At 42.4% G+C, this 12,630-nt stretch overlaps 1 protein-coding gene across 6 annotated transcripts in view; it reads left to right on the plus strand.

The window, feature by feature from the left end:
* PROX1 (prospero homeobox 1) overlaps window positions 1–12,630 on the plus strand; it is a 62,440-nt gene that overhangs the window by 22,217 nt on the left and 27,593 nt on the right. The gene's annotated exons all lie outside the window — the stretch shown is intronic.

The following is a 12,630-nucleotide window of genomic DNA, read 5'->3' on the forward strand; positions in this document are numbered from 1 at the left end:
ATTAACATGCTGACCCTCGGTGATACCACGGGAGAGTGTTTCTCCCTGCTGAGGATGGCAGTTTGCATTGTTCAGGTAGTCAGATGTAATGATGCATTTGATCAGGGTGTGCATGAGGGGGAGGCTCGAGTAATCCCATCTCTTGGTGAAGTGGAGTGGGAAAGTGATGGTGGTACTAATTACTTTTTTTTTTTTTTTTTTGTCTGCACCTTTCACTCGGGGTCAAGTGGCGTAATGAGCCCCCTCCTGTAGCAAAAGTGACATGTGTTGGCATAAGGAGGGTGTTTTCCTGCATAAAATCCTTCTGAGGGATTTTTAGCAGTGCTTGTTTTCACAGCACGTAAGTTCAGATGATGCAAAAAAGTTCCAAGCAAAGCCTCTTGGTTCTCTTGGCTCCTTCCCCCTCTTCTGGGCAGGCAGAGTTTTCTGGTAGAATGGTTGCATGGAAGCAGCAGATGAAGAAAGAGGAGAGAAGAGGATGTTCCTCGAGGGGTTTGCCATTTGTTGCAGCTGAAGACAACATCCAGACTTCATGTTTGGTGTGCTGTGGCCCCCCAGGCCCTCCTGAGGGCTCTGGCCCTGCTAGGTACGCAGGCACGGGCAAGACAGGAGGCTCCCACCACTGGGAGGTGGCCCTGCCTATATGCCAAGGTATAAAAGCTGAAGACGGGACAAGAAAAGGTAATACATAAGGAGATAAGTTGTGACCAACTTTTTTCTGTCAAAACGTGCTTAAATCCCCTCAAGCTTTTTTTCTTTTCAAAGCAACTTTTTTTCTATTTGGAAAACACTAAGTTGAAACGTTCTTTGCCCTCAGAGGTTCTTGTATCTTTAATGATTTCAGGCACTTACTACTCCTTTTTGAAACATCAGTTGCAGTGTTAATGCAAATGGATTCCTTCAATAAAGAACTGTGGGGACCATGTAGGTGTTTTCGGGTAGATGAGAAAATTGAAATCTTGTGTGTTTAGCACTGCTAGTGATTGCAGTCTCCTCTACCGAGTGGTCTAGCAGCTGGTAGGAAAGGAGCCGCTTGTTGGTTTTTTTCCCCCCGTCACGGAGGGAAGGAGATGTTATAAATGACAATGATTTGCAGATCCTTTCACTCAGTCTTTCTTGTGTTATCTCATATAATGAGAACTTTGAGGAGGTTTGAATCTTGGTTTTGCACTGAAGATCCAGCAGTTATGAGATCATTAAACTGTACGGTGCAGTTTTTAATGTAACCAGTATAACTTTTCCTGATAAATGCCTGGCCCCTCCCCCACAAGCTGCAAAGCAAAAATGACAAGTACTGTAATGTTGAAATTGGATCCAAAAGGATTTAGCAAACTGAGCATTTGCCATATTTAGCATCATCAAAGTTCCTTCCTCTCATACTTCAGTGATGCTTTGCTGATCTTCTGATTAGTCTGATATGCTGTTTCTCTTAAATCACCTACACTACTATTCCTAAACCTTCCTCTTTATCTCTTCTTGGGTGAAATTCATGCATATACTTTACTACTCCTAAATTGGCTGTTAGGAAGAAATGATAAAGCTAAAATGTGCATTTGGTCCATATCAGGCTGTGCCATTGATTTTCTCAGGAATCTGTGGTACTGTGTTCCTTTCCCTGCACATTGCAACTGACAGCTTGTAGCAAAGTCAAATAAGATGTTTAACAAACCACATGTCTGATCGTTTTTAGCTTTGCCATTGTACCCTTGTGGCTGTGAGCCAGAGACAGATACAACACCTCCTCCAGTGCGATGCAACTTTGCCTGTGGTTTGTGTGCACACGTTTGTGTGTATGTGTGTAGCCAGTTCCACATTTCTTTCTTTTGCAGTAGTGTTAGGTGGAGAAACCTGTGCTGAGCTGCCCAGAGCAATTTTAAACTGAGTTTTGAAAGGGGGGAGAAAACCCCACTATTTTTTTGAGGAAGGTGAAGATGCTTCTCTGCTCTGGAGTCATTTCTCCAGGGAGGGAGAAGGTGGGTTGTCCTGATGAATGAGAGCCTCAAATGTCAGTGTCCCAGCACAAATGCCAAAGTTGGTCAGAAAGAGAGGACAGCTTGCTGTGCCACTTGATATCTGTCTCATCTGTGGTGTTGCTATAGGCTTTTCAATGCCAGCTGCAATAATTAAAGTCACGTATTGTTGCTGTACATTAAAAGAAAACAAAATCCCAAATAATTTCGTAAGTCTCTTTCAAAATCCATCCCAACACAGATCATCAGAGCTCACAGTAGCAGGATGATTTCAAACAAGCGAGACACCATGCTGTGAGTTAAAATAAAAATATGGTTAAAAACCATAATAAGATTTTTTTCCCCCCAATTTATGTACCTAAAACCAGCAAAAGAAATTGGCCTGAGAGCAATACCTGGATTTTAGCTTTGCTTTGGCTCCCACTCCTGCTCCATCATCCTCGTTTCCTTGGCATTTTTTTGTAGTTACCGTCATTCTGTGTATATTAATGTCTCTCTGCATGATGCTATTCCTTTTCCTTGTGGGCATTTAACAACTCAGTCTTAGTTCTGAAGTCTTAGGGTCTCTCTCTGTGCTAGCGATTTCGCTCTATGCCCTCCTGCCTACTCCGTACACTTGCTACGCTCCTCTGCGTAGTGAGCAAATGAGCACCAAAGCAAGCCCTGCACACGCCATCTTTCTGAGCTCAGCCTGCCTGCTGCTTCACGGGAACTCACCCGATTTTGCAGACATAGTTATTGAGATTGATCACAATAGTGAAATGTCTGCCAAGCTGCGTTATTTGCACAAATACACTGTATGCAGTTTTGGTACAGTGGGGCTTGACGCGATGATTGCCTCTTTTCATAGCGCTAGTTACGGCACGTGTCATCGTTTCGAAGGGGGAGAAAACCATTTTTAAGAAGTTTGCTCTGCCTTTGGCAGGGGGAAATCATACCAGTGGGAAAAACCTAATTAAGACCAGTTGTACTCAAGTCTTAGCAGACTGTTTAACTTAAGGCACTCTGAGTTAGTCCCATAAAAATCAAAGAGATTATGTAAAACAATTCAAATAACATCACCTATAAAATCTAAGCAATAACCCAGTCACGTAAGCGGCCTATGAACCCTTGAGAGGAATGCTGGCTGCCAAAATTTTCAGAAGTGATGATGGTTTTAGGCCAATTCCATTTTGGGATGCTCAACTGGAGATCTATTAATGAGAGCCACTTTGTCAGGAGGTCCTCGATGGTCCATTCCCTGAAAGTGAAGTGTGTGCAGCACTGCATCCAGAAATTAAGACATCCTAAATTATCGAAAATTCTGGCCACTCATGTGCTTATTTTAGGAACCTGTATTCTTCCCAGTTTAATCTGCGGGATTCATCTTGAACTGAATTGGTGTTCATCAAAAGCAGAATTAAAACCTTTGAACCTGATTCTTATTTAAACTAAGGCCACTTATGAGTGGTTTTGCAATACACAGGCACCGTAAAGTGCAATTTATTACCACCCTAATACTCCTTTACACAACCGGAGCAGTGCAAAGTGGTGTCAAGAGAAGTGAAAATCAAGTCCGTAACTTGCTAACTTCCATCTCAGAGATTGCTCTTTCCCTACAAACCGCTCTGCCGTGGCAGTCTCTGCACTTCTGGTGGTACCAGCAGTGGCCACAGCCTAACGGGACAGTTGTTTGTTTCAGCATTAAACTCCTTGCATTTTTTCCTCTCAGCTGTATACTTCCTCCTTCAAGGGCTTTATTGTTGTAGCGTTTCAACGTCGTTCTCAGCATTCTTAAAGACAAAGTCAGAAGGCTGCTGTCTGGTGAACTGCGACAAGAAGGGTAAAGCTGCTTTGGAAATTTGAGAGTAGCAAACGTAACTGTCCTGATCCCTCTGAAGGAAAACTGAAACACAGGTGTCTACATGGAACTTCTTTTTCACTTAGAAGTCTTGGTTTCAGGATTAATTGATGCCCTCAGGCCTTTTTCCTTTTTTTTTTTTTTTTTTTTTTTTTCATTTTGAAGAGGTTCTCTTGTGAAACAGCAGCGCTTTCCTTGAAACTGCAGAGGAAATGAACCTGGTTTTTAGTCAAGTAACAAAATCCACAGCTTGCAATAGAAGGTCCGTGCATTACATGTATCAATTAATGCTTATTAATCAGTTTTTGCAGTTAGTTGAACTGCAGCTTGTAGTTGGAAGCTATTAGGGAGAGAATTGCGAGAGGAATACTGTTGCAAGAGTACACTCAGGTTTTCTGTTTGTGTCCTTTGGATTCAAGGTGTTTGTATAATGAAGTTGGCACATTGATATATGATCTATTTTTTAATGTCATTACAATTTTAGTTCCCTCTGCCTTTTTGTCATTGGGTTACATTTAAGCACAGCAAGATCAACTTTAAACTTCCTTACTCAACAGCTTTATTAGTTATAACATACCGTGACCTTTCTCAACATTCTTAAGGAAAAAGATACAGTGTAATGTCACTTTACTTTGCTTATTGTTCTTTGTTGTGGTGAACAAAGCATTTTCTACAGTGGCTATAGCACATAATTATACAGCTTTCAATAGCGGTGTCTTGGCACATATCAAAGTTCAGAAGAGCCTTTAGAAAAAAAAAGATGTTTTGTGGCAGCCTAGGGAGGGTCTCATCTTTCCTTCAGAAAATAGTTCAAGGCTCTTCTGTCAAGCTTCCCTACTTAGAGCTTTTTCTCCTCCTGCTTCATAAAGTTTAAAGGGGATTCAGTGGAGTTCTATGATCTATTTCCTTTGAAAGATTGTTCCTTTGCACAGAGAAGTCCTTTGACTTCAAGAGTTCACAGATTCATGTCTTTAGGTATCATATGTCTGACCTTATCAGTTACTCTATTTAATGTAGGAGAAAAAGTCTCAACTCTTTGTGTTTGTCTGTTTTGCCTCTGTGAAATGATTTGGTGAAAAGACCATCCTTTTTAACACACCACTGAGAGGCCGTTTCTGACTGTAACCTACCCTGTGGTTCTTCTAAAAAAAAAAAAAAATTGTCCTTGTGTTTTGTGTATGGATGATTTCACAGTGAGAATAGAATTATACAAGGACAGACACACATAAAAAAAATCTTTTGCTCTTTTTTCCTAAATGATCTATTGGCTATTTTGGTGGCTGCTACTCTGGTTCCCCAACAGGCACAACCATTTAACAAACACAGAGATAGCGGCTGGAGTGCTGGGCCAGCAGTAGGTTTTCCCTTGCTTCGACCTACCCCAAAGGCCTTCATAATTAATTGTCCTTCAGAGATGAGGAAAGTTCAGAGACAGTGTGTATAGCGATGTCTATTGTCTGACATTCAGTTCTCCTTCCCTCAGCTCTTTTTCTTCATTCCACAAAGGGTTATCAATAGGAGCAGGGAGCAAGCTCTCTTCTAACAGCTGCTGATGGTGGCTGTAGCTTTCTGTGGAAGGTATCATTGTGTTCAGCCATCTATGGATTAAATGGCTGGAAAAGTTCTAACAACCCTTTCAAACGGGCGTGTTTATTTCATCTAGATTACACAGACCTATTTAGCTAATTAAAAACTTTCTCAGAACCCCTTCTCTCCTATTCAAGGGAAGAAAAAAAAATTAAAAGGCTGCTGTAATTATGAAGAATGGCTGCAATGAAACTTTGGTAAATAAATGAAAAATTTGATCTGTCAGCTTTGATCGAAAGGCACCCAAATAAGCACAGACTTGTTTGTTGAGTAGTTCTGTGGGTTTGTTTTGTGATTTGTTTTTGTGTTTTTTTTTTTCTTAGAGGGAAGAAAGGTGAACAGTAGAAAAAGCATAAAAGAAAACATTGGTATAAGCTGTAACAGAAACAAACACTTGCCCAATTTAAAAAATTGCCACAGTTCATACTGTCTTTGCTCCTGACATCAAAGTGCAAAGATGCTGGAGTTTGCTAAACAGATTATTAATAATGTTGTGTCTTCTGCGATTAATTTAGAATCCTCTGTGGCATAATTATTAAACTTCATATACAACAGAACAAAATTATATACATGCTTCCTTGTTTTCCCTGATGATACGCAAAACAAAGATATGGTGCGGTTAGGAGATAGGCAAGAAGTACACTCAAATTAGAGCTGTTTATTAACAATCGTTATGTTACTGCTCCAATTAATTGGGCGAAGCCAAAAAGGACAAATACAATCATTCTTCCACTGAACAGTTTAACTAGAAAATTAGGGAGGTTTTAATATTTTTTTTCATCTTTAAAAAAATAAAAAAGAACTTTCCCTGCATTCTTCATAAATACATCACTTTGCAGTGAAAAGGAATAATCATATAAAACATTTTTTGGGCTCCAATTCACTTCCTTGCTGTTGAGAAGGACCACACAATAATCAGGATCAATTACTGTACTGATTAAGTTATTATGCCTGGCATTTTGAGACAGGTTTTCTGTATTTAAGAAGAAATTGCATACAAAGTAGATGCAGCTAATACAGTAATGCAAAAAAAGATCATAAAAAATTAAAGTTATTCTTATGAATCTTTCATTAGAAGCAATGAAAAGGGACATTGGTGAAGCCAAGTGCTTTGTTCTTCTGAGCATCTCTTGTAGGGCCAGATCCTGCAAACAATTACGTACTTGAGCCTTCCTTCTGCAAGAGTCCTGTTGGCGCCTTCAGCACATCTCCTGCTCTTTCACAGTTTGCCCACTTAGGCCTGTGGATTACTACCAGTGTTGTTCTACTTTATCAAACAGATGTTCCCTTTAAAAATTGACAAAAGTCCTGTAAAAAAATATACCACAAAATCACACAGCTGTACAGAGGCGAACACTTGCTTTTATGCAGGAAGAGCTGTTGTGAAATGATTTAAGGCTACTCAGAGCTTTTCAGATTACTCCCCACCGCAAATAACATGTTAAGTACTAAATTGCCCTAAGCGGTGTTTTATTACTGATCAATAAAATCAATGTAATCTTGTCTTTTAGCGTGGAAAAATATTTTAGTGGGATTTTTCCTGGTTTAGTTCATGGATAGCAGCAAACCAGAAAGCACACACACCCCAAAAAAAAGCAAAACCCGTCCTCGTTTGTTTCTAATTTTGCTTTGGGGGAATCCTAGGATTGTTCCAGCTGAATGGTGTTGGGTTTCTGTGCCTGTGCGCATGTGTGCATGTAGTGGTGGTGTGCTGTGTTTTGTTTTGGGTGTTTTGGTTTTTTTTTTTTTTTTTCTTTTACAATTATTTACCAGTACTCATCGTTATTGCCCCATCCTCTTCGCAAAAAGCCAACCCCCTTCCAAAAAAAAAAAAAAAAAAGGAAAAAAAATAGAAGAAACCAACAAAAAACAAAACAAAATAAAACTTGGCAAACTCTTCCGACTCCTACTGCCATTTCATTTTGCATTCAACAAGGGGTAGTGGGAATTGAAACGTCAACTGGAGATCGAGAAAAGCACCAATTTATAGTGTGTTAGCCTTGCACAATTCAAGGTTTCTTTTGCTAGCTGCACACATTATACCCAACATCTCGCCACTCTCTTGTGGCAGTTGTGAGGAATGGCTATTCCTTCCCGTGTGTGTAGTACAGGCCTCTAAAGACTCTTATTTATTCTCTCCCATGTCACCTTGTGTACAGTCTGGTCTGTGACACTGATGGTGATTATGTCATTATTTTGCTCTGGGGGCTTTGGCACATCTGCAGAGCTGATGCACATCTTCTTTGTTACGCTGGCATACGTCCCATATCGCAAATGCTTCATTAGCCTTACTGCCTGCCTCCTTGCCAGACAAGAATACCCAAATCCAAGCTTCTTTTTGCTCTGGTCTTTTGTGTCTGTGATGAGCCTTTATTCATCTTCCTAGTTCTTCCCTGTTTTCTATTTTTCTGTGTAAAACTGATTTCCAGATGTCTGTCGTTCTCCAAAAATCCATCGTAGATGAGGAGTGAGAAGCAAGGTGAATTTTAACCCATGTTGTCCCTCACTCATATAAAGTCTTACCCTTCATAAGCTGAAAGGCTTTTTCATTCATCCTGCATATAGAGTTCATTAGGCTAGGCAGTTCAATTTAAAATGTGGTGTTTGCAAAAACAAAAAGAGGGGGAAAAAAGAAAAGGAAAAGAAACCAGTGATTTCTCTTACAATTTAATAAATCCTAGTTGTAGTAACGGGTAACATGCAAGTTGCACATGTTTCTTCCAGACTTCCTTAATTTCTTTTAGAGGACATAGCTAAATTTCTCACTCAGAACTTTCGGAGAAGCAGCACTGTTTAGTGAAGGAGGAGGTAGCTGTTCACAAGACCTGATCGGCTGAAATTTCTTATATCCTGTTTTAATGTCTCACATTAAAAAGACATAGAACATTTTGTACTGTGAAAATTGAGGAAAATGTTTGATCTTCTAAACTTGATCTAAGCTGTTCTATATAGATGTCCTACCAGAAAGATGTGAAATAGTGGGTTAGCTTACTAGCTTTGTAAGATTTTTCCTTTTGCATCGCACACACCCCATGCTTTTTCTGCGTGACACTGAACTAAATTCTGGGCTGGATTCTCAGTTTCTGGTGTAAGTCAGCTCCAGCAATCATTGCAACTAATTAATCTGTGCCAGCTGAAGAGCTGTCTTTTGTTGTATTACTGTACAGTCAAGTATGTGAATATATGTTAAATGTTAATTGGAAAAAAGTTTCATTTGTTTATTTTACAACTAGAAATTAAATGCAGACCTGGATTTGGAGCCACAGAGCCATCGTATTTATGGGTGTGGGGTGGAGTGGGGCGTTGTTTTTATTTTTGTAAGGTGCACTTGCCAAAAGAGGAGGTCCCAGGCGATACCATCTCACGGTGCGGGGTCAGTGCTGTGTGACTCACTTTAGCAGAAGTCTTTCAGATAGGATCGCCTGTTCTATAGGACGTTGAATAGGTCACCCTCATGCAGAACACTCTTTGCGTGATATCTTCAGTGTGTTTTAAAATGGACGGGAGTCAGGCTTTCATAATGTGAATTATCAAACTGTCATAACCTTTGGAAACCATGGGAGAGGTTTAGCAGTATTGTGACCCATGCTGGTGGCTGGGCCAGCTTTCTGGGGTCCTGCCCTTTCTCAAAGCAGGTAACCCTGGGCTGAGAGAGCAGTGGCAGCGCAGAGACTTTCCAGCATTGGTGTGGAGTGCAATGGGAACACTGTTTTCAAAGACAGTTCAATCTGTAAGGTTGAAATACTGAGGCTGTGAGGAAGTAACAGCAGAATATTGCAGGGGTGCATGAGAACTGTGTGTCCTTCGCCTGCGTGAGAGAGAGATAACCTGGGAGGTGAAGCAGTCATGGTTCAGTATCCTATTGAAGCAATACTAGTAACACAAGAAGTGAAGTTAGGAAATATTGTTTGGTCCAAGAGGGAGGGAGTCTTCAGAGTACTGGGTCACTTTCTGTAGTTACACCGAGCCCATCACCTGCAGGACTAGAGTACAGCTGGATTTCACAGTGCAGAGAAAGAGCCTGGCGCCCTCCTGACATGCACGTGTGGGTGGGCGAGAGGGAGAGGGGGACAGCCAGAAGGGCTGGCTGAAGGTAGTCAACATGTTGGAGATGATTTCTCCCTTTAGATCTGGAAGGGGCAAGGTTCATCTTTCTTATCTGCAGAGGGGGAAGGTACGCAGCCAGGCTCTGCCTCGTTTTGTGTGCTACCGGAGGGACTCATGAACTGCCCTCTGCGGGGGGCGGGGGGGGGCAGTTTCAAGGCTCTAGTGGAAATGTGCCATCAGAAGAAGCGGTGTCCAGGTGGTGGTCCAGAGTGCTCAAAGATGTGGCCTTGAACTTGTTTCTGTAGTTAATGGAGAGGCTTTGTAGAGAGCAGCAGACCAGGGTGGCATGATCTCTGTTGCTAAGCAGAAAGGCTGCTGCATTGATTGGGACTTAGGGGAGAACAGTGGCGTAGACGCATAAATGCATTTAAAGCAGTAGTAATCTACAACTTCAGAAAGTTTTTAGAGGGGAGAGGGGAAATCAACGTTGCAAATAAAAGCCCTTTAACTGCTGAGTATCAATGCTGAGGGGGAAGCCGAAGTGGCTTATCTCATGCAATTGCAGAGAGGGCTGGCTCCATCAGAGGAGGCCCAGCCTCGAGGTTATCTAATCCAGCGCCGTCTGGAGTCGCACCATTTCCTTCCGCAAGGGATAAAGAGGAGTCAAATAAGAGAGAGCTCAGTGCATTAGGATGTAAGACTTCGTCTTCTGACCCCACAGGCTTGCAAGGCTCACCAGTCCCCGGCAGGTCCTGCGCTGAAGCTTTTGACGGGGTGTTTGTAGGCCAGTTTGTCTAGCTGCATGGCTCAGGGTGGAATAGATGGAGCAGTTTATCCCATCACGATGGGCTCCAGATACCCATAAAAGTGTGGCTTCATTGGGAGGAGGTTGGTGAGAGTTAATCAGGGGGCACCTGAGCTTCATTTGCAACACCCCTCACCCATAACCATGCAGTTTCCTTCCCCTGCCCCTACTCTTGCCATGGGAAAGAGGAAAGGAGGTACCCTGCTACCAGGGGGCACGCTTACCACCTTCATGACACCCCCTAAAAGGACCCCGGTGACTGCCTGTTTTCCCTGCCAGGCTGATTAAACACCACCTGCTTCCCATCCCTCTCCCCTACCTCCCTCCACGCTCCCCCCACACCAGCACATACAAACTGAGGAGGGAGAGAGCACAGGTGGAGCTTTTCAGGGCCAGAGACAGAAGACAAAGGTGTCTGCAATGCAGAGAGATGGGAAGAAAGTGCAAGAGCAAGCAACACCAATTACAGATGTTTGCTAACTTTTATGATGTTTTTATATATATATAAGATGTATTCTAGATTTATAAACCTTTCATTATCACTTCTACTGCAGTGTTAATGGTTCATCTATGGGGTCAAATTCTGCTGAACATAAATAAATCCCTGCACACTACAAGCTCTATGAACCAGTTTTCCTCTATATCCATGGTCTACCCAGCAGTTTCTATCTGCCCAGCTCTTTTATGCATGGAAGTACACCATGAAAGCAGAAGACTTACTGCTGGTGAGAGACACACCTGCTTATCACAGTCCAAGCTGTACCTCCCGGTCCTTCTGAGTAACACATCACATTCCCAGCTGGCTGATGTGTCCAGGAGAGTATGCAATAACCTGTCTGCTGTTCCTGCAGCAGAGCCAGAATTGAGTGGTCATCCTTGTACTCACTTTTCTGGACAGGTTTTTTGTGGGCGCCTGTATGCGGTACCTGCCAGAATTTTGGCAGCAGGGTACATAATATGCCGCTTGGCATTGTAGGCAGCCTCTTGTAGCAGATTGCATTTCATCACAATGGGACTGAGTTAAAGTTAGACTATTCTTGTCTACGAGTTTTATTTCTCCTTCAGTTTTTGTATGAGACAGCATCTGGGGTGTGACAGTAACCCCTCCTGTGTTTCTTCCTTACATTTCCCAACATATACTAGACACCCAACTATCATAAGCTGTAGGAGCCTTAGTGATTTTTCCATTCTGCAGCAGTGCCACTGGCAATGCAGTAAGTTAAGGGCAATCAGAGTTTCCATTAGAAGCCCCTACATCTCATGCAGTTCTAATCCATCAGTAAGGCAGAAAAGGAAATTTGATAATCATCTCCCCAGTAAAATGCTATTGATGATTTTTGAGGACGGGGAAAGGGAGAACTGAATTTCAAGGTGCAAAAAGTCTAAATAAATAGAAAACAAAAAGTCTTTTTATTTTGTTTTAACCCACTCTACTCTCAAGTCTTACCAAGTTTTGTGCTTAAAAACTAGCCTGTTAAGGCTGTTGTGTTTGCATGAGAGTAGCTGTGTTTCTGTGGTGGATAGGCTCACCCCCTGAACCATGGGCACAGCAGTCCCGGGACAAGGATCCTACAGGGGTGCTGGCGATGCCGTGACGTGTGCGGTGCAGGGTGCCTCACACATACTGTGAAATGGGAAGATGGGTCCTAACAGGGAGAACCCCGGGAGGCAGAAGGGGGGGTTCAGCCTGAGTGAGCCCCAGAAGCGCTGTTGTGTGCGTCCAGCCGGGGCACGCAGCACCAACGGCGCTTGGCGCTCCAGCCGCGCAGGGAGCCTGCGGAGTACTTCCCAATCTTTATTTGTGGAAAAGCTTAATTGAAATGCAAGTGATTAAATCTAATGTATCATGCAGTATCCATTTTCACTGCACTACCACTTTCACTTCCCCGATATCATCAGGCATCTTAGCATCCCTACTGTCAGGTTTTTTTCCTTGTAAGAGCCATGCCTATTCTCTCTCCTCTTTGTGAGCTCGGCAGAGGAGATAACAGTAAGCCAGCAGTAGATTACTAGTGCCCCAGACTCTAGTCAAGGGATAAGGGATCTCAGCTTCATTTCAAACTAACACTTAAAATACATTCTTAAGTCATTTGAGGGGCATGTGTTTTCCAGCTTTTTACAAAGAGTTAAAAAGTTACAGTGTTACAGCAAATGCAGTGTGAAACTTCTGTTATTTTCCTAATTTTTCTCTTCTGAGCCGGACTTGGGCTAATGCTTTTTCCTTCCCAAACACCAGGCTCGGTGCTGCTGTTAGTGCTGTCCCAAAAGAGTGGGCTTCTCTTTGTGTGCTACAGTGGGAGAGCGGACCATCCCAAACGGCCACCCAATTTCTTGTCCCTCTTTTCTTTTTTTAAAGAAATCATTTCTTAACAGATTTGTGT

This window comes from Falco punctatus (assembly GCF_963210335.1).
Source record: "Falco punctatus genome assembly, chromosome: 12".
Taxonomy (NCBI): Eukaryota; Metazoa; Chordata; class Aves; order Falconiformes; family Falconidae; genus Falco; species Falco punctatus.